At 38.3% G+C, this 22,396-nt stretch overlaps 1 long non-coding RNA gene across 1 annotated transcript in view; it reads left to right on the top strand.

Moving 5' to 3' along the window:
* The window catches only part of LOC308185144, an 80,121-nt gene extending 78,376 nt beyond the window's left edge, over window positions 1-1,745 (top strand). The window contains exon 4 of the long non-coding RNA XR_013943153.1: window positions 360-1,745. This is a non-coding gene — a long non-coding RNA (uncharacterized lncRNA). The remainder of the gene's footprint in view (window positions 1-359) is intronic.
* The last annotated feature ends 20,651 nt before the right edge of the window (window positions 1,746-22,396 follow it).

The raw sequence follows: 22,396 nt of genomic DNA, 5'->3' as shown, positions 1-22,396 counted from the left end.
TTTGTTTCCTAAGTAGTTCAGACAGAGAGACTTGAGTCTCTGTTTTTGCCATACAACAGTAAATTAACAAAGATAATCAGTAATAATTGAGTTGCTACCTAATTCAGAATAGTCTGAAGGTGTGTTGGTTGTTGTAAACAACATGCATGTTGCATTGATATATGTTGTACGCTGTGAAAATATAAAGGAATGTTTGTTATGAAACTCCCTGCCTCAGAGAGCTTATAGTGTGAGCCTTGTGGATATATTTATTTATTTATTTAAATTATTGATAGGAATAAAAATCCGTGGCTTTAACACCAACCTAACAAGGTGGTTTTTTTTTTCTTTTTTTTCTTTTTTCTGGAAAATGGGATGAGTTGTACTGGCTGAGGCAGCAGGGACTTTATCATCTAATCCCCTGGAGAATCTGGGAACCTCTGAGCACTCAAAGACTACAAATCAGAGTAACTCTCACTTCAGCAGAAGAGGGTAAAATTTGACTCTTTCCAGCAAACATTATCGCCATTTCTCAGCAACTGCTGGGAAGAATACTATCAGTAAGTATTCCTGTTTTCTTACTTGTTGGGGATTGTGTGTGCCCTTTGAAGCCAGGTGTTTCTGCTGACAGTAAGGAGGACCATTCATTTGTAGCATCTCCTGCTGCAGCAACTCCAGTAATGACTGCAAAGGCAAGGGACCCAAAACAGCTGCACATCAAAATCTTAAAACACAAAGTTGAAAATACTGTAACTTACTTGGAAGGTTCTTTCTACTACAGCAAGGATGCAATGTTCTATTCTGGGAGATGGCTGTTTCTCCAAAATGTTCTTGTTTGTCTAATGCACTTGCTGAAGGATAGGACATTATCTGCCTACGCATAAAATGCAGGAGCGGTGTTATTTCTCCAATTTGCATTATTCATCCAGAACAAGAAAGCTTTTCTTGTCAAGAGGAAGCTGGTTGGGCTGGCTTGCTCTGCCTATTATTAATAAATAACTGAAACATCTTTTTAGTCATCTAAACATAGAACAATGTGTTTTGTTTGTTTAAAAGCCAGGGCCAATTTAGTAACCAAAAGTTAACTTTGGTTAAAAAATAAAAATAATAATAATAATTAAAAACAAAAAACAAAAACAGTAAGGTATACAGATAAGCAAGTTGGTTACAACACATTTTCACCTGCGGAAAGGAAAAGTTAAAAAAAAAAAAAAAAATTAAGAAGGACAACAGAGTTTTAACTCTGTGGAGGGGACTGTGGAGGGGACCTTCAGAAAATAGCCTTTGTTAAAACAACAGGGCTTGAAGGCAGACTGGAGAAGAACAGGATCAAGCCTGGCCAGGAGCAGGGCCATATGACCAAGTGCAGAGTGGGCTCTCAGTCATTCATTGCTACATTCCCTAATGCTAGAATCCAGCAGCAGCAGTTCAATACACCTTATAGGACTGTGACATTTGGCACTGGCGGGTTTAACATACGAAGTGTTATTTCCACATTGTACAGAAACAGGTATCAGCGATATTCCCCAGCCTGGTATGGGAACTAATTGCACAGAATTTAAATGCTTTCCTTTCTGGTGTGCTGTATTTTAACACCATTTTACTATTCTGCTTTACCTAATTAATTCAGAGTTAGATTTTGAAGGTGTGGGAAGAAACCTTCAAAAATACTAAAAGCAGCTCTTCTCCAAGATTATTTAACTGTGGCTTTGCCAACAGTCAAAAGAGATTAGTAGGGCTTTTCTCCCTTCTACCCATTCACATGGTGTAACCTCCCCAGCACGGCTGCAGCTGTCACAGCTGTAACACAAACTTCCTGAAGTGTAGGAAGAACAAGACTATTTTTATTGGTGGTGACACTGTCTTTAGAGTTCATCACATGCTAGCCTAAATCTCTCTGCCAGCCTCCCTTCTGTAGTGTTACATTTATTTATTTTATTTTATATTATTTGTGCAAGTGTTTGATATTTAAAGATGTAAGAGAGTTATATTAAGGAAAGTATTTATAATTATTATTTGATACTTAACCATGCAAGTTTAGGGTAAACTGTGTTGGCCAAGAATTTTGTTCCTAACATGTCTGTCTTCTGTATTTCCGACAATCTGGTATACATATGTGCTTTTGTAGTTATGGTTGCAGTGATATGTTGCAGTGACATTATGCCTGTTAACAAGTTGTTGTGCCAGTTTTGCGTGACACACATGACAGCAAATGATTGGATAGATGAACCGTCTGCCTGAGCCTACTTGCACCAGCTTTCCAGTGGGAAGTCCCTTCTGTTTGATATTAATGTCATAGTGATGTACTGCGGCTTTGACGGTAGCTGTGAATATTCATGTGATATTATGTATTTGTACTTTGCAAGGTGCTGAATTCATGGTCTATAAGGATTACAGATGACTACATTTTATTTCTTTATTTCTGACAAATCTAATAAGAGAAGTGAAAAATCATGTGGTGCACTGATAGAAATTCTGCAAAGTAAGTACGACAAATTTAAGCAATGGCTTAAAAAATAAAAATAAAAAAATGGCTCAAATGCATAAATCCAGGAGTTATTAACTTGCCCCCAACTCCCTACAAAAAATTATAGATAAAGATATTTTCCTCAAGCTGGCATTTGATATTCAATATTTTTCTGTAAGATGATAAAAATGGTACTTTTTTATTATTATTATTCATAGAATCATATAATATCCCGATTTGGAAAGGAACCAAAAGGATCCTTGATTCCAACTCCTGGCTCCACACAGGACCACCCAAAAATCAGACCACCCAGAAATTAGACCATGTGTCTGAGAGCTTTGTCCAAAGGCTTCTCAAGCTCCAGTGGGCTCGGTGCCATGACCACTGCCCTGGGGAGCCTGTCCCAGTGCCCGACCACCCTCTGGGTGCAGAACCTTTCCCTAACACCCAGCCTGACCCTCCCCTGTCCCAGCTCCATGCCGTTCCCTCGGGTCCTGTCGCTGTCCCCAGAGAGCAGAGCTCAGCGCCTGCCCCTCCGCTCCCCTCGTGAGGGAGCTGCAGGCCGCCATGAGGCCTCCCCTCAGCCTGCTCTGCTCTGGGCTGAGCAAACCCAGGGACCCCAGCCGCTCCTCAGACATCTTGCCCTCTAGACCCTTCACCATCTTTGTAGCCCTCTTTTGGACACAAATAGTTTTATGTCCTTCATATACTGTGGGGCCCCAAACTGCACACAGTGCTCACAGTGAGGCCGCCCAGTGCAGAGCAGAGCAGGACAATCCCTTCCCCCGACCAGCTGGCAGTGCTGGGCCTGATGCACCCCAGGGTAGGGCTGGCCCTCCTGGCTGCCAGGGCACACTGCTGGCTCGTGTTCAGCTTGCTGTCGACCAGAACCCCCAAATCCCTTTCTGTGGGGCTGCTCTCCAGCCTCTCGTCCCTCATCTGTACATATAACCAGGGTTGCCCCATCCCAGGTACAGAATCTGTCACTTGCTCTTGTTGAACTTTATGCAGTTGGTGATTGCCCAGCCCTCTAACTAGTCAAGATTCTCTGCAAGGCCTCTGCCCTCAAGGGAGTCAACAATGTCCTCCCAGTTTAGTGTCATCTATAAATTTACTTAGTATACCTTCGAGTCCTATATCGAAGTCATTAATTAAAGTATTAAAGAGATCTGGCCCTAAAATGGAGCTCTGGGGAACCCCATTAGTGACTGCACACCAGCCTGATGCAACCCCATTTACAATAACCGTTTGAGCCCAACATATCAAACAGTTGCTCACCCATCGTATTACACGCTTGTCTAGCTCTATGGTAGACATTCTGTCCAGGAGGATACTGTAAAAAACAGTATCAAAAGCATTGCTGAAATCCAAAAAGATCATATTTGCTGGCTTCAGGCATCACATCTATTTATCAATGCATTGAGTGTAAATAATTTATATTTCAAGAAAATGGAACATGATACAGTGAAAACATGTTGCCGTCTTTGTGTTCCAACATACATAGTGGTTGATGACTGTAGTGGCAGGTCTAACTCTAAGGTAAACATAAGACATTAATTCTTTGAGGAAAACTAGTAAAATAAACATGGTTATGGCAGAAGCCACTCTCACAATTATGTACAGGTAAGTGTTTCTGTCTCAGCAGAGAAAAACACCTGTGTGGGGGCAGTTGCTGTGGCATCCTCTTGGCAGTGCCCATCTTCCACCTAGCAATCCCAGGAGAACAGATCACAGTTACTCCAGGGAAGCATCTCTGCTCAACACAGCCAATCCACTGCAAAGGGACTGAAAAACTCTTCTGACACTGTTTTATGGATATGGCAGGAAGTTTCTTCACTGTCTCCATCCCCAAAATTCAGCAATACCATTAATGTTTAAGACAGAGATTCACATCTATGTATGAATCTTGAGTGAGTTTCCTCACTGCCACCATCCTCATGACTACATTTGGCATGTCCATGGGAAAACTTTAATTACCCCCCCAAAAAAAAAGAATTTGTGTTTTTCAGACTCTACCTACCATATCAAAGTTGTATCAGGATGTATCAATTCTGCACATGGATTTTCTTAATTAAAGATCAGCTTTGTAGTTGCTTGACCTTCAGCCTTGCCTCTGAACACAGCTTGTGCACAAGTTCTTGGAAAGGAGTAAGTTTCTTTGCTTCCTTACCAGGACTCATCTTGACTTATCTTTTGGCTTCAGGAGATCTGTCTCTTCCTAGCATGGCCCTAGTAATTGGCCGTCATTGTCCATACCTAGAATCACAGAATTACAGAATATCTTGAGTTAGAAATGACCCACAAGTATCATCAAGTCCTACTCTATAACTAGTTCCCTGATGAGTTTGTTCCAGTACTATTTAAATAAATATTGCCTTGCAACATGAAGCACATTATGGTGTTACTTGTGCCATGCCGAAAATGCTATAGTTAATGCTTTCACTTGTTCTCTTTTCTTATGTAAACTTCCATCCAGCTCAAGGTAGCTAAAGGAGTCAGTTGCTAGAGCACCTGATATGATGTGGAATGAAATGCAAGTGTTGACAGGCCAGGAAATTGTCTGAACAGTTTTTTAACACACCTCCATACTCTTCAAGTCAGAGTGGGAGTTGAGATGCCTTTCATCACGGTGAAAGTCCTAAAATGACAGTCAGAACAGACCTTTTTCTTTGCAGCAGCTTTATTACCCTTCATTGGCTTTTCTGCTCTTTCAGATATTTTTGATGGGAAAGAGACTAACAGAGAAAAGAATCGAACAGGGTATGGTAATTCTGGCACAAACAGAACAAATAGGTTGTTATGGTGCTATGAGCAAAAACATCATTCCCCCAGTCTGTAGAACAGAAGTGGCTTCTGAGAAATTTCTGAAGTCAACTTTGTATACCAAGTGATCAGTCTTCTCATTTTTCTGCCTTCCAGCTCTCCCATACTCAGTTGCACATATGCTTGTCCATCAAGCAGTGGGTTTTTAAAGCACAGGGCTAGCTGGTGTGAGAAGGTACAATGAAGATACCTTTTCCAGCATTTCATCATGGTTGGAGTAATTGTCTGGAGACTTACGCATTTGAACTTCACTGAATGCTCAAAAGAGCACAGCAAGTCCATGCCAGGACAATTTCTGGGCGCAAAATCACATTTACCCTCAGTGAACCTAGTACCTGACTAATGAGAACAGCTAGAGCAAAGGTTAGACCAAATTTTTCTTTCTTCTTTGGAACAGATAAGGAGTCTTATAAACCCTCAAGGAGCCCTGGCAGAGGAGAAGGCTCATAAACTCAAAGAGATACTATGATTTATTAGCAGTCTTACCAAGGCAATTTAGTGATGGGGTTGGAGTGAAGATTTTAAAGCAAAAGTTTTCCGTTTCTGCTCGTCCTGTGTAATACACACATATGTTCATGAAAAGGAAGAAAAAAATCCACACTGTCTGGCAATACACCAAATCACCAATGTGTGTTTGCTAATATGCCCATAAAAAGAATTGTGCAATCCTAGGTGTGTCAGTGGTGAGGAAATAAAATTGAATTTAGTACTCTGGTTATTACATAGAAAGGTCTATGCTATCAGAAGACAGCCTGCCAAATAGCCAGTACCTGAACTGGTACCACCTTTTCTTTCACAAACCAGACCTTTTCACATTCTTCAGCGTTCTTGTTTATGAATCCTTTGAACATCATAGGGATCAGAAACTTTGGCAAGTCTTTAGGAAGATGTTTTCCTCGGAGTTTTGCTGCATGCAGGATGGTTCAAAATTGGCATCATGAAGTTTCAAAAGATAGAAAGAAAATAGGGATAAAGGTAGAAAGTGAGTAGATGAGTGTGAGACAAAAAAAAAAAAAAAAAGTGAAATAGTATTTTAGGTAATTAACTATACCTGTCACATTAGTCAGCCTCTGGTACCTCATTCTCCCAGTAAAGCAAATATACATATTTATGTTCTATTAAGTCTATGCAATTATGTACTCCTGCTTTACCATCTATCTAATTTATTCCCAACAATTTCCTTTCAGATGGAACTTTCCATAGTTGAATGGTTTATAACTTTAAAATTTTCATTCTGGTTCCATTCAAAACCTCACAAACTCATCTTTCATTGCCCCAAAGACTCATATTAATCATTCAGTACAGGGCCAGTGCAAATTTTTGAATGAATTAACTGAAAATAAAGTCAAGGCAATTTGTCTAAAACTGTTTTTTCATTCTTATGCTCAAGAGAAACTTTCACAGATGATGGTACATTACCATTTTAATAATTAACCAGTCACTCTAGTGTACAGACTTGCTTTGGTTGCCATATTAATTGCCAGAGAGCTATAAACTAGGGAAAAAATGCTAGCATTTGGAATTACAGGAAGCACTTTATGAAACACTGCAATTTTCTACACCCAGATTAGCAATAGGAATTCTTTATCATCTTAGGTCACAAAAGTATCATAGAATTCAGGTAAATTGAATCCTGCTTTTTAAAGTTTTATTTTATTTTATTTTATTTTATTTTATTTTATTTTATTTTATTTTATTTTATTTTATTTTATTTTATTTTATTTTATTTTATCATAATATTAGTTTTCATAATATATCTAGGCATTTAAAGGCTATATGAACATTGTTTTAAATGTCTCAAATGCCTGTATAAAGAAAGTTTTTGAAAAAGTAAATGAACTCTTTATCCAGCAAACAAAACACAGAAGTGATCAGTAAGATTAATGATATAACTTAAATATTATTGCAACTAGCAGGAAAATAACAAATTCCTTAAAAAATAATAAAAAAATAAATAAATTGAAATGTCTATATATTTTAGCAAATAAAATAATGCAAACCTCCTCTATTAACAAAATGGTGTTTCTTATCTTCCTTTATGTTTTGTTGTTGTTGTTGAGTATATTATGTTTCAAAACATTTTATAAAAAGTTAGTTTTAATAAATGACAGCTATTCTATTTTTAGAAGATAGATAGTATCAAAGCAACTAGGCCAATGTGTTTGTGTGTGTTGGTCTGAAATGATTTTTAAAATAAATAAATAAATAAAAGATATTTCTTATACTATGGCAAACATTCTTTTCACACACTCAAAAAGTAAAAGAACCAGTAAGTAGGATAAAATATGCGGTAGAAGTAAATATGGCGTTCTGCTACTGATGTTAAAAAAAAAGGAGTTCAGTTATGCTATTGTCATCTGACCTTCATGACAGGCTACTTTTATGATTTATTTCATTAATTTATTGTCACTATAAATCTATTTTTTCTGATTGGAGAAGGAAAGGAAGCTTTGCTTTTTTATTTATAGTAAAGACTGTTTTCTTAATCACGTTGTTAAAAATAGCTTCATGAATGGACAAGGAGTACAGAATATAACACAGTGCAGTCTGGGTGAGGGTCATCAACAGATTACCGCCAGATTATCCAGATTATGTGATTACCACTGTGAAATGTAGGTGTGTTACAAATTAAATATTAATCAGATTTTACAAAAACTATAATTAAGTCAAGATAGCAACAGTTGGCCTACTCTATTTAAGTTGTGGTGCTTTTTAGTGCGGATTTCATAATTAATATAGCGAAGTGGAAAAAGGCTAGTAAAACTTCAATTATTAAATTCATTTGAAAAGACCTTACACTGACTGTAGCAAGTATTCTTGATGAGGGAGTTTTGTTGTTACCCAGTTCAACTCCAAATGAATTTCAAATATGTCTTTATCTTGACCACTTTCCCCTCCTCCAACATTCCTCCAACAGCTTTAACAAAGCCAACTTCATTTGCGTTTGGCAGCTAAAAGTCTAGTTCTTCCTGGAAGGTAGTGCATACACACATGCATTTTCCCAGCTATATGAAATACAGCACAATGGGTCAAAACGGCAGTAAAGAGAAGTGTCTTCTCTGGATATCCTTTTGTGAACCAAGATGCCCCTTCTGCAAGACTTCATGCTCTGGATGGAAGAAGTAAGCCTAATCCACAGGATTCTCAGAGAAAGTCTGATGCGTAAAATAGCTCTACTCACCAGCAGGCGACTGCAAAACCCACCGGATTTCTCGGGAAGAAATAACATTGGGAAATTATAGGGAAGACACAGTTTTGCACTGTGCAGATATCTCAAAATCCATACTCTCAGACATTGAAGTCTTTCCTGCATCTATCACATGACAGAAGTGACTCTTTGACTGGGGGACTTGAAAATAAAACGAAACACTCATTCAAAATTAAGGTTGAAATTTGTTTGCATTCTTCACCAGGAACACACTCCATATTATGATGGTAGCCCTAGTATCACTAATTTAACAAGGATATGTACAGGGATATGTAAGCACGTAAGTGGCCACTGTTGCTCTGAATCCACATTGTGGAACCCATGCCCACTAGAGGAACTAAATTTAAATGCTGACTGAGAAAGAAAATATCAAATTCATATTAAAACAAATGTAAAACCAATGGAACCAGTCAAAAAAGCAAAGAGTGGAATGACACATAAAGTAGATGGAAATTATATCTTCCTGTATTTAATCATTAAATAGTCGACGTGAAAGGAATTGTATTTCTCCTGCCCAAATAACGACCTTCCATAATATGTAGGTTAGCAAGGTTAATACAGAAGCACATTAATGGATAATGATGGAGACGATTTGAAAGCTCCTCCATGCACAGCTAATAACTATTTGCTATTTGTTACTTACCTATGGATGATTCAGGATTTCATTACTTCTAATGCACTCTGATTAATGTTTATATATTCACCCCAAATATTCTCTCTGTTATTTCTTTTAATCTGCACAATACCTATGACTATGGAAAATAATATTCACCTTCCCAGATGTGATCATTAGGAAGTACTCTGTCAAAGGTGATGGCAGTAAGAGCAACCTCAAAAAATCCTGGGAGAGACTGAGAGCGTCACAGGTGGTTCAGGATGGATTTGTTCCTATAATAGCCTGGTCATGATAGTAGCACAGTAACAAAATTCTGTTTTGTTTGTTATTTTCCCTGGTCCTGGAAAGAACATCCTCAACTCTTTTTGACTCATAGCCTTGCAAAAAGTACAGAACTTGCTAGTTATTTAAGCTTGGAAGTCTTCTGTAAATTGTAATGAATTAGGAGCCTTTAATCTTCAGTGTGGTAAGCTGCATTGAGACGTTCAGTGTGTACTGCCAGCTCTCAGATATACCCAATGAGTTTAGGAATGCTTGTATATTAGTGGATCTACACAGAATCTTTCAGGATTGCCTCTTTGTCCATGAAAACGCCAAGGGCCTGGCCTTTATTGCCCCAATAGTATTTTTTGTTTCAGGTTTTATGGGAAGAAAGGCAGTTGTATATTTCACCGTTATGAAATATTAATAACTGGAAATAAAACATCATTGTTAAATAAAAATTTCTATCATCTGTTACTTTGTTGCTTTCTTGATTTTTATTATCATTATTATTAAAAGGAAAATATATTGGTAGACTTCCTCTGTGATACTTTAATTGTGACTGTGGATAGGATTACTGATACCATTTCATGGCACCAGCACATACGTCTCCAGGATTTATAACTCAGTTCATGGCTTCTCTCTCATGGATTTCATCCAAGAGATGCTTGAACACAGAGCTCTTGAAATGTCTCCCTTGTGGTGGTTGAACTGCACTGAGCTGCATCAGCAAATAGCATTGACACTCACCACGGCAGCAACTGTTACATTCCAGCATAGTTTGATTTAGTGCAGAATCTTTATAGATGTATTCTGCTGTAACCCTTTCTTATCCATTACTTAATTTATGCTAGGCCTAAAAATCAGTTTCATGGAGTTCAAAAGCCTCTGGCATTCCTCTGGAATTTTATCTTGCAAATATGTTAAGTATCAGCACAGATATGGACTGTCCTGTGAAGAAAAATAGAAACATATTAATTTTTAAGTCATGCTTAACCATTTAGAGGAAAATGGTAAACAAGTTAATCCTAACTGTCAAAATATTTTTAAAGATACTTTGAAACAGGTAAAATCAAAAATCATTTCTAGAAGGTGAGACATGGGACCTGTACACAGCTTTGCATCTATGTCTGCATATTCAGCTTCAGTGATGAAGCATAGAAATTGAATAGCATTTAGTAAGTTTGCTGCATGCATGAAAGTATGAGGATTTCATTCACTTTGTGAGTGAAAAGTTGGGTGTGGAATTACAAAAATGTCATCAAATATTTGGAGGTAAGCTTTAAATGGGTATCTCAACATGCAGTGAAAAGACGGTCAGTGTATAGGATAGGACCAGTGTACTGCTAGTTCACTAATAGGACACTGGCCTCTTACCAAAAACAGCTCTCAAATCTCATTAAACTGCTCCTTATCTATGTGGGGGAAGAGTGCACATCAAGCTGCCTTTGTTGAAGGACAAATGGTATAGAGATGTCACGGTTCTCAGCAATGAAAGGGAAGAACAAAAATGTAAACACAAATAGCATCTGCCAGGTGTAATATTTTGATTATTAAAATGGGCAACACTGGAAGGAGAAAAGACAATGGATGAAATCTGGTGACTAATAAGAATGAAGAACTCTGTGGTTTTAAAACACAGGTCTCAGAACAGATAGATTTAAGTGATGTTGGTGGCTCATCCAAAGACTAGATGGTGTTACCAAGTCACCTAGGCATCTATTTTCAAAATTCTTTATTTAGATAAGTTTGAAAGAAGTAGAAGATAGAAGTGATTGGCAGCTCAGAATATCTTGTTCTAATTCTCTCAGATAAAGCCCCACAAACTGGTAGTCTGTAATGCATTAAAAGTTAATGGACACTCAGTAGAATATCTGTTACCTGAGGTTTCCCACCTGCAAATTGGATGCAGCTTCAGGTTGCCAAAATGAGTCAACAAACATTTCTGGGACCATCTTCACCTTCTAATACTGTAGCATCATTCTTCTTGATCCATGTAATTTCACCTTGTATTACGTGCCTTCCTTAGAAATATTTATTGAAACTCTAAACAGACAGGCTTTGGTGGCCGTTCTTACCTTGTAAACACCTCTCTGTCTGCAACATCACTGTACAGGCTGATGTCTAATATGCACAGGGAGGTAATGCTCAGCTTGTTCCACTATGATTGTTTAACCTCTTGAGGGTGGTGAGGCACTGGAACAGGCTGGACAGAGAAGCTGTGGATGCCCCATCCCTGAAAGTGTTCAAGGCCAGGCTGGATGGGGCTTTGAGCAACCTGGCCTTGTGGAAGGTGTCCCTGCCCACGGCAGGGGGTTGGACTAGATGGTCCTTAAGGTCCCTTCCAAACCAAACCAAACCATTCTGTGATTCTGTGATACTATGATTCACTTTCAGTGCCAACTTGCAGTCTGACTGTGACCTCCTTACTGACACAGGCAGTCCTAATTGAAAGAATTATAAGTAAAAGAACAAGTTGTACCTGTAAAATTCACGCACCGAAGTGAAAATATGAAAAAAAATCCACTACCTGTTTGAACACCCAAGAGCATACTGTTCTGTGAGTTCCATTTCTGTTTTCTTCCACCCCGTTCCATAGGTGATGTAACACTATCTACTGTGGCAAAACTTTCCCAATTACAATTTCAAAACAACATATGAACTTAAAGACAATGTTAGAATGTGTATGTACTGTGGCACTGGAGGTGGGAAATTACCTCAAGTTATATACTTCAGGTTATATACTTCAGGTTAAACAATTAAGTAAATCTTGTTATGTATGATTTTAGAAAGGTAATTAATAATAATAATAATAATAATTCCCAGCACAATGTTGTTTTATTTTATTTTGTTTTCTTCTCTTTTGTATTTATTACAAAAATGTTTATAATAAAAATAATGCAAGAAAACAATTTGTTATACATAGCCAGCAATGTGATCTTGCCACAAAGAAGGCTAGTGTTATCCTTGACTGTATTAGCCAAAGTATTGCCAGCAGGTCAATGGAGGTGAGTTTTTTTCCCTCTGCTCATCACTGTGTCCAGCTCTGCACTCCTCAGGTACAAGAGAAACATGGACATACTGGAGAGAGCCCAGCAAAGGGCCACAAAGATAGTGGAGGGGCTGAAGCACCTCTCCTTTGAGGAAAGGCTGAGAGAACTGGCACTGTTCAGCCTGGAGAAGAGAAGGCTCCATGGAAATACCATCAATGTCTATAAATACCTGAAGGGAGAGTGCAGAGAAGACAGAGCCAGGCTCTTTCCAGTGGTGCCCAGTGACAGGACAAGAAGCAATGGGCACAGACTGGAACACAGGAGTTTCCCTCTGAATATCAAGAAACACTTTTTACTGCATGGGCAACTGAGCACTGGTACATGTGCCAGACTGCAGTGTCTCCCTCCTTGGAGATCTTCAAAAGACATGTATGTATACGTGGTCCTGAGCAACCTGCTCTGGGTGTCCCTGCTTGAGCAGAGGCTTGGACCAGATGGCCTCCAGAGGGCTCTTCCAATACCAGCCGTTCTGTGTACACAAGTTGAAAAAGATCTGCAAAAGAAAATAAGTAATTTTTGAAGCTAAAATGGAATTATATTCTATCATCTATTCAGAAAAGAGATTTTTCTCACCTAGAACTGACTGTCATGTTTCTTTCTTCACAGTAATTGATCTGTCCATCAGCTTTAAAACTCAGCATAATAAATGAATGAATTAAATAAATATAACGATTTATTTTACTTACACACATTTTCTCTAATATATATCTTTTATATCGTAAGTCAGTCTTGAAGAATTATATCTAGAAAGGAATCATTAGTATAGTTCTTAAAGAAACAAAGACAAATACTTCTGTAGCTGGGCAGTAATATAAAACATAATATAAACATAACTTTCTTTGTGGAAAGAGACCGGTAATTATTTTTTTTTCACTGCTGGAGAAGTGAAGATGCTTGATGAATATAAATGTTATTTAAAGATGACAGGCAGAAAGGACTCTAACCTCCCCACGCAGCGTTAGGAAAAAATATATTCACTTGTAAGCAAGCATTTTTTTAATGAAATTGAGGTGCTGCCCATCAAGCTCTGTTACCAGATGCTGTTAGGGAAACAATTTCCAAACTGAAAGCACTGATGATCCATGTGGGCATGATAATTGGGTATAGACATACAGGGAGCAATATAAAACAGGGAAAAATGATTTTAAAAAGTAATATTAAACTGTGCAAAACAAGTTACAAGAAAATTTGAAGGCTGGCAGAAACCTGCCAATTCAAAAGGCTGTGGTAAAAAGAGCTTGCAGTAATGCCAGGAACTGAAACAGATCCTAAGGTCTGCAAAATTAGTAATAAGTTCCACAGTAATTTGATATCCATTTATGACAAGAGGAGATCGATATAAACTAAATGTACGATCTGAATATGACAACATGGGAAATCCTCCATGTAGAATGCCCTAGAACTGTTAAAAACTTAGAGAAGAGAAATTTGGTTTCACAACCTTGAAAGAATTTGAACTAGAAATGTTGGTATTTACATTTTTCTTGCTTATATTGATTGGCTTTAACAAAAAATAATCCTGAATTATAAAATTCTGCTAACTGTGGCTGTTTGTTTTTCCTTTCAACAATCAACACTACAAAATACCACTGTATAAAGATCATAGGAGCCTTTTATTGTAGGCCAGTGAAAGAGAGCCACAGGCCTTGTATAAAAATAGATTAAGAGTATAGACTTTCTCTTTGTAACTGAAAACATTAGCTAATAAGACAGTGCTGCTAAGATTGAAAGATACAAACAGCTGACTTTCATCCCTTATGGGGCACATTCCTTTTCTCAACTCCCACATCTCTGAGGGAAGTATGCCTGGTGCAGTACAAAATACCTCTTTCAGAACTCCTGTGAGCCTTTCTGGAAGCATCCTTTCTTACGTCCAGGCTTGCAGAGATAGCAGGGAGAGGACCATGGTCACCATGTCCTTCCTCCCCACTCTTCCACCTTCCAGATGGAGGAGTGACCTAACAAACTTCCATGGCCAAAAGATAAGCAAAAGGACTAAGAGGGCACAACGTAGCATCCACCCCTCCTTCTGCGTCTGCAGTAAGATCAGGCACAATTTGGTCCTGAACAGAGAAATTTTTACTACTTGCAAGCTGCAGCAGAAAGCAGAAGAAAGGTTGTGCAATAAATGCCTTCAGTAATCTCTGGGATGATTCTGGCCAGCAGTCAGAATGCCTCTGGGGATCATGAAGAAATACATGCCAAAGAAAGAGATCTTTTTGCCATTCAACCAAACTAAATACCTCAAATACTGTAAATTAGCTTTAGTTCGTTTTAACAACAGCTTAGAACTGTGAGTATTTTTCTGGACCATCTCTACTTACACTTTTTAGAGAAATTTAGGGGGATATTTTGTCCAGGAAAGGTCAGTTAATGCCTTTCCAAACTTGTTTCCTTAGCAAGAATGTTTACAGCCTGTACTGGAACACTTTCCAGTGTTTCCAGTCCTTTGATAATTTTCCAGTATCTAAGGAAACACAAGTCCAATTACTCATTCTTTCTTTTTCTTTTTCTTTTTTTTTTTTGAGAAAGAGTAATTTTTTCTCTCATGCCTAAAATGTTCACCGTTCTATCTTCTATTTTGAAATCAGCTTTGAATTCCCTGTGTTCAGCAGCTGTTTTTATTAGGGATTAAATAGAGTGATGCTTTTTAAATTGTACTGATAATTCCCTCTTCAAAAAAAGCTATTATATTTTTCAAAAGTGGCTGTTATAGCTGTATTTTAATCACACAGAATTCCTTTGCAATATTTTTTCTAGGTTAGACATAAGTATTTTACTAAATATTTGACCTCATTGTTATATCTAAGTGGATACATGTTAAATATATTTGTGCCTTTGAGAAACCTAACTCTTTGGCCTTTTAGTCTCCACAGGGCAATGAGTGAAATCCTAACACCATGTAAAATGTGGGAATGTTACCTATGCTTTCTATTAAGTCAGAGTTAAGTTAGGGATGATGTCATGATTTTATTTTTACCATACATCTTCCCTGCCTCTCCACACCTGGATATGACTTGGATATTGTAATACTTTTGAAGCTGTAATTGTAAAACACATACAACAACTTATTTGAATCTGTAAGTATAACATAAATATTCAAAACAAAAGAAAGAAGGAACCTCACCTCCTGTTCATAATACTGAAATGTTTAACAATAAATTTTTTATACTTCATGTAATTTACACTTGTCATCTTATCATTTTGGCTTTTGGTATTAAGTTACTTATAAATATAACTTGCTCAAATGCAAGTAATCAATTGTTCTATTTTTATACCATGGCTGAATGCTTTTGGACTGTGTATTCTAATGGATCAGTAACTGTATTTCTTTTTAAACAGACAGTATTAGAGGACACATAGAAATTACAGATTTGTAAAAACTAGCACAATCTAGCCAACTCAATTATAGGTGGAATTTGGTGTTTTTTCATTCCCTAGCTGGAGATTTGTTGACTTGTCTTTGAGAAGAGTTCTGAGAAAGAAAAATAATTCTTTATCTTGGGCAAAATACTGCAATATGTATTTTTATCAAAACATTTTGGGGCACATACAGCTATGCCGTTGGGTCTCCCTTGCGTGCACACCCTTGAAACTACCCTTTATCCCTTTCTGAAGGATTCAGTAATCACACTAGACCCAACAGATGGCGCATTCTTTGTTTGGGGGACCTACAGCTATCACACAATCCAATAAATAACCTCCTCAAGTACTAGTCCAGCCTACAGCAAACACTTTTTAGGCAAACTCTGAAAAATTAGTAGTCTTCCATAGATTGTTGTGTTCAGCCTCCAGACCCATCAACACCTCTCATTTGCAGCTGTGCTGCAGTTCCTAGCAGAACTCACACCCAGCCAGGCTCACCGGGGGCAGCACTGCTGCAAACCCTGCCCTGGCTCCCCAGCACCCAGGGGCACAAGGAGGGACACATGGGCTGAGTCACCAGGACCAAGGCGGCTTCGCTGGGTAAGCTACCCACCTCACCTGGGTTTATATCTCACTGTTTGAAAGTTGGTGCTTTATGACATAACAATTTATAATTGTAGAAATCAGGGAGCAATAAAGAAAGTTATATAATACCTTATTCTAAGAAATAGTTAGATAAATTAACAGGAGGAAGAGAAAACTGGCCATCGTCCTGCTCTTGCCTTTCTCTGGGTCCTTTTTACTCCCAATTCCACTGCCCCTATAACCTGCATCTACCTGGCATCCCCACTATCTTCTTCTCTCTTTTATCAACCTTCTTTTAGTTCTTTCCTAGTACCTTTTATCACTTTTTCACCAAGACTTTTCATCATTCTCAAGTCAACCAATCTCTGATTTCTCAGAACTTCTGTTCTTTCAATCTCTTCCAGCAGTGCCATCTGGGAGATAAACCTTTCAATCACAGTGAAGACAGAAGTAAGGGGTCTCAACCTGTGTCTCTACTGAAGTCATAGAATCATTCAGGTTGGGAAAAAACATCTAAGATCATCTAGTCCAACATATAACCTAGTACTGACAAATCTACCACTAAACCATGTCACTAAGTTCTATGTCTACACTTTTCTGGAAGACCTCCAGGGATGGTGACTCAGCCACTTCCCTGGGCCAATACTGCACAACCCTTTCAGTAAACAAATTTCTCCTAATATCCAACCTAAACCTTCCCTAGTACAACTTGAGGCCACTTCCCCTCAACTTAACACTTGGTGCTTGGGAGAAGGGCCCAATCTCTACCTCGCTACAACCTCCTTTAAGGTAGTTGTAAAGTACAATAAAGTTTCCCTTGAGCCTTCTTGTCTCCAGACTAAACTGCCCCAGTTCCCTCAGCTGCTGCTCGTAAGACTTGTTTCCTAGACCCTTCACTAGCTTTGTTGCCCTTCTTTGGACATGCTCTAGCACCTTGATGTCTTTTTTGTCACGAGGGGCCCAAAATTGAACACTATATTCAAGATGCAGCCTCACCAGAGCCAAACAGAGGGATAATCACTTCCCTGCTCCTGCTGGCCACACTACTTCTGATACAAGCCGGGATGCTGTTGGCCTTCTTGGCCACCGAAGCACATTGCTGGCTCATATTCAGCTGGCTATTGACCAATACCCTCCAAAGTCTTCCTAATTTTGTCATTCCCATATATTAACAAGAACAAAAAAAGACAAATATTTTCTTTGTCATCGTTTACATCTTTTCTGCTGTTTCTACTACTGTCACTTCTGCACTCAAAACAAAGGAGGTGGAAACTCATAAAATGCAGTGCTAGTGGCAACCTTCTCACTGTAACTCATTCAACTCCTTCAGATGATCTCCAAAGATTTCTTCTCTCTATGAATCCCTACTGTTTCCAGATGGGCAGCCATAAGCTTTATGAAAGAGGAATTCAAGAAGATATAGCGTTCTATTCAAAAAATTTGTCTGGCTAACAAAGAAAAATACGAACATGATATAAAGTGTTCATGAGAATTTTCTGTTAAAAATGATACCTGGGCAGATGAAAAGGAGTTGAGGGTTGGTACTAGATAATCTTTAAGGTCCCTTCCAACCCAAGCCATTCTATGACTAATTTGTTTATGGTACTTTTAACTCCTACCAGTCTTGGTTTACATGTTGATGGCCTGCTTTACACCTTTTCTCTATTTTTTTATGTACCAGCTTCTAGCCTTTCCATTGTTCAACCTATCCAGCGAAAATATATCCTTAACGGTGAATAGTTTGTTTTAAACACACTAATGTCAATACACTTTTACCTTTACTACAGAACATTTATATTTTAAATTCCACTTAAAATGTACTTGGCATGCTATGACTAATCTTGGAGAGATGGCTGGTGCAGATTGCTTGAGGCAATAACAACTTTAGTTGCTACTGTTAAATTTATCTTCAATTGTAAATCAAAACCTTTAGGAAGGCAGCTTATTCTTTGTAGTGATACAAAACAGAAAGTAACTCAAGACAGATCTCAACAGCTAACACTAAACACCATCTTGCCTATATGTAGTTGAAAAAACATTTTTAGTTAAGAAAAGGAAGGATGAATTCTCACAAGCAGCTACCTAAATGTTAAAAGTTCATGTGTCATTTCTGTTAACAGTGAGTTCATTAAAACCCTAACCTAACAGAGATAGTCTATGAATTTAACTAAAATGAAATACCCTTTAGATAGGAAAAATAGCAGTGACATTTTCATATTCTTGTAGACAATGAACTAATTAAGTCAGTCATTTTACACATACTGAAGGTCAATGGAAAATTTTGTCTATGAAATTAATTAAACTATGATACTTTCTGTCTGAGCAGCACCCCCAGTTAATCGTATGTTTCTCATAATTAGTGACCAGGTCTTTGCCAGGTTACTTCTCATGTATCATGTTCTTGTGCATAGTGCTTCCAAAAGGTGTAAACTGCATATTGTTGAACAAACCTTGCTGTATTTTATTAGCATCCTTAAATATTTCCCTTCCCTTCCCTTCCCTTCCCTTCCCTTCCCTTCCCTTCCCTTCCCTTCCCTTCCCTTCCCTTCCCTTCCCTTCCCTTCCCTTCCCTTCCCTTCCCTTCCCTTCCCTTCCCTTCCCTTCCCTTCCCTTCCCTTCCCTTCCCTTCCCTTCCCTTCCCTTCCCTCTGTCCTCATTTTTGTTAGATTTCTTTATCTCAGTTATTTCTTCTCTAGGGGACACACTAACTGCTAGTACTCTGACAGATCCACCAACGCTAAGCAAGAAAAAGCATCCCAGATAATAGATGTTGGAAAATTACACAATACAATTTTGTTTTGCCCCCTTATTTGATGGTCAACAAAGCGATGATATTAACATTTAAATGTGGCCCATATACATTTGAGTTGATACCTCACTCTATCAGTTTGAGAGTAACACATCTTCAACCTGTTGATTTGGAATTTGCAAACTCAGGCAAACTTTACAACATCTTTACATCTAATTTTAAGGTTTTCTTCAGTCCTAACTTTAAATGTAATTATAAATAGAAAACTTGGAACAATCTTAGGACACTTTATCACCATTTATAGAACACCTCAGCTTGATACCTATTTCTCTGTTGAACAAGGCAGAAATTCAGTTAAGTGAGCCAGAGAACAAATTTGCATGGGAACTGCATAGCTTCCCTTATGACTAAGAAAACTGCTCTTGCATCCAGATGACTTATCTACACTGCCTGATCCTGCCAAGGGAAAACAGATGTTCAAAAGGCAATTGACTAGGATAACAAATGACAGTGAAAATAACCAAAGCTGCTCCTAAAAAGAGAGATCTGCAGTCATATAGAGGTTCAGCCTCTGATTAAAGAAAAATTAAGTCCTAGAAACACAGAATCATTTGGGTTGGAAAAGACCTTCAAGATCAAGTCCAACCATCCACCTAACCCTACCAAGGCCACCACTAAGCCATGTCCCTAAGCGCTACATCCACACGTCTCTTAAATACCTCTAGGGAGGTGGACTCCACCACTGGGCAGCCTATTCCAATGCTTGACCACCCTCTCTGTGAAGAAATTGTTCCTAATGTCCAATCTAAACCTCCCCTGGTGCAATCTGAAGCTGTTTCCTCATCTCCTGTGACTTCTCATCTGAGAGAAGAGACCAGCACACATCTTCCTACAACACCCTTTAAGGTAGTTGTGGAGAGTGATGTATGTCTGTATAATGTACACGCTAGAGCAATGTAGAGATGGATAAGCTGGTTCCAAATAAATTTGGAAATTGTCTAACATGAAACATTGAGACTTGTTTTCTCAGGCTACCTTTTCCTGCTGACAGGTAAATCAAAAGTTTTGCATCATGATGTCATGCCTCGGCTGGCTTTGATACCCAGGTAACTCCCCACCATGATACACTACAGTGCCTGTATATTGCAAATGAACATGGAGACAAAGATCATTTTTCAGTAAGCCACTTCCATCATGCATTCTTGACAGGACATCAGAAGTCAGCAACATCTTAAATGGATGATAAGGGCAGAATTTTCCTGTGTATGCAAGACATCTTCATTGGACCTCTTCAGATAATGTCAAGTGTGCATGGAAAGCAGAAGCCATTTAAATATATTTTGGTGTTGTTTACCATTAGAGCAAAAGGGAATATAGAATACAGTTTTGCTGGCCTTGTTTAGGTAGCAGCAGCCTGAAGTCTGAAAGTGTATTTCAATGAAGCCTAGCTAGCTGCTTTGGAAAATGTACTGCTTGCTTAAAAATCTTGTATTGTATTATAACAGAAAAATCTTAGGAAAGCTGACAGAAAGGTAGTACTCTGTATTTACCTCAAGTCTGACTAAAATCCGGGAAAGGTTACCCTCATCTTTCATTCCTCCCTCCTTTAGTCTCTATCCAGTGAAAGGCCCCTAAATGCAACAGCCTTCAAAAAGGCTGTTCTGACAATTGGGAATTTGAAGCACAAGGGCAGTGTGGCCACACTGGCTTCCCAGTCACTTTTAGCAGAAATACCTGAGTAGTAGATTATGCCAGTTTTGTAGCTTTCTTATACTATGGACTGGTTTAAAATACCTGTAGTAGGAACCAGAACATAACACTGTAACAAGAGTATTTCTAGTTCCCGCTCATATCCACTAAACCCTCTGTGTTATCACAAGCTTCTTCCCACATCTTTGCAGTGACAGCAGGGCAAGAAAGAGTATTATGAGTTTGATTTTAAATTACATGTGTAGGATGGACTATCCACTGTGTTAGTACTGACGAACTGGCAGCATATCAGACAGACGGAAAATATCCCTTCCTCCCACACCTTCCAACATCATCTTGTTAGTACAGCCCCTCTCCTCTACCTGGCTCCTTGCTGTCTGTCACAAGACTTGAACTCAGTTATCTTTTCCAGACCTTCACCTGTGAGTCAGATTTGATTGCAGCTGACCAGCAGACTGAAAACTTTTCAGGAAAAAATAATAGAGAACTGGACTTCCAATCAGATAATGGAATCACATAGCATTGTGTCATGAGGAAAACAGGCCTTCATTTGACTGATGCCATATGAAATTCAGATCTTTCGTGAATGAACTACTGAAGTGTGAAAGCTGTGGTTCTCTGGGCTTGAATCAGCTGCTATATTTGCAGTGTCTATTTACACTTTATTTCTCGGGTTTTGTGTGTTAAATGTAAAAAGTAAAAAAGCTAATGGGCCCATTTCACTTGCATATATATACATCGTGTAAATGTGCACCACATATCACCATATAAAGCATACAGTTTATACTGTGCAAATATATGGTAGATGCATTTTTATTACTGTTTAACCTCCTTTTGACTGGAATATTTGCTTTGTTTCTTTTATATAATAAAGAATTATTAAACAATTTTAACAATTTCTATCAGCAGCTTTTACTCTGAGCTATCAAGTTTCATGACCTGTCAAGTCTCAATATGAGGCTGAAGAATTTGGCTCTTATTTCCTTTTTTTCATGGCATCTGCAACTAAGATATCTGCATCCTAGCACTACTATCCCAGCACTTGCCTGCTGTAGCTGTGGCTGGCACATAGCTGGCTTGTGGCTCTGCATTTGGAAAGGCTGAACTGGAAGACACTGACCAATGTACCCACCTTCATGTTAGCTGAGAGGTTGGGTTTCATTGTGAGATCATGGATCTATACTGAGGTCATTGAGGGTATAAGTATTGAGCTATAATTCAGTGTAGAGCAACTAAGTAGTCTATAAGGACAACACAATCGGATCTGATTATTATGCATTAAAATAATACCTGTGAAAAATATTAGGTATTTAATTGGACTGTGTGGGCAGGGCTTTTTATAAGGGGAAGCAGACTTTTGAATGTACACAAACAGATCTTTCAGTACAAGGAGATCTAGACACAGTGCTGAAATGTTAATACACGATTACTAGACACCTCTCATGGAAGTAATGGCGCTGGTGTAAGTGTTGGAATAACAAATGATGAACTTGTCTATGTGTATAAACTTCTGGTGTTCAGCCCAGTCATGTTTTCATGTTTTTCTCTGCAATAATGAGTATTAGAAAATGACCTTTAA

This window comes from Anser brachyrhynchus (assembly GCF_964034855.1).
Source record: "Anser brachyrhynchus genome assembly, chromosome: Z".
Lineage (NCBI taxonomy): Eukaryota > Metazoa > Chordata > Aves > Anseriformes > Anatidae > Anser > Anser brachyrhynchus.
The sequence above is the reverse complement of the archived record's forward strand: the minus strand, read 5'-3'. Positions and strand labels throughout refer to the sequence as shown.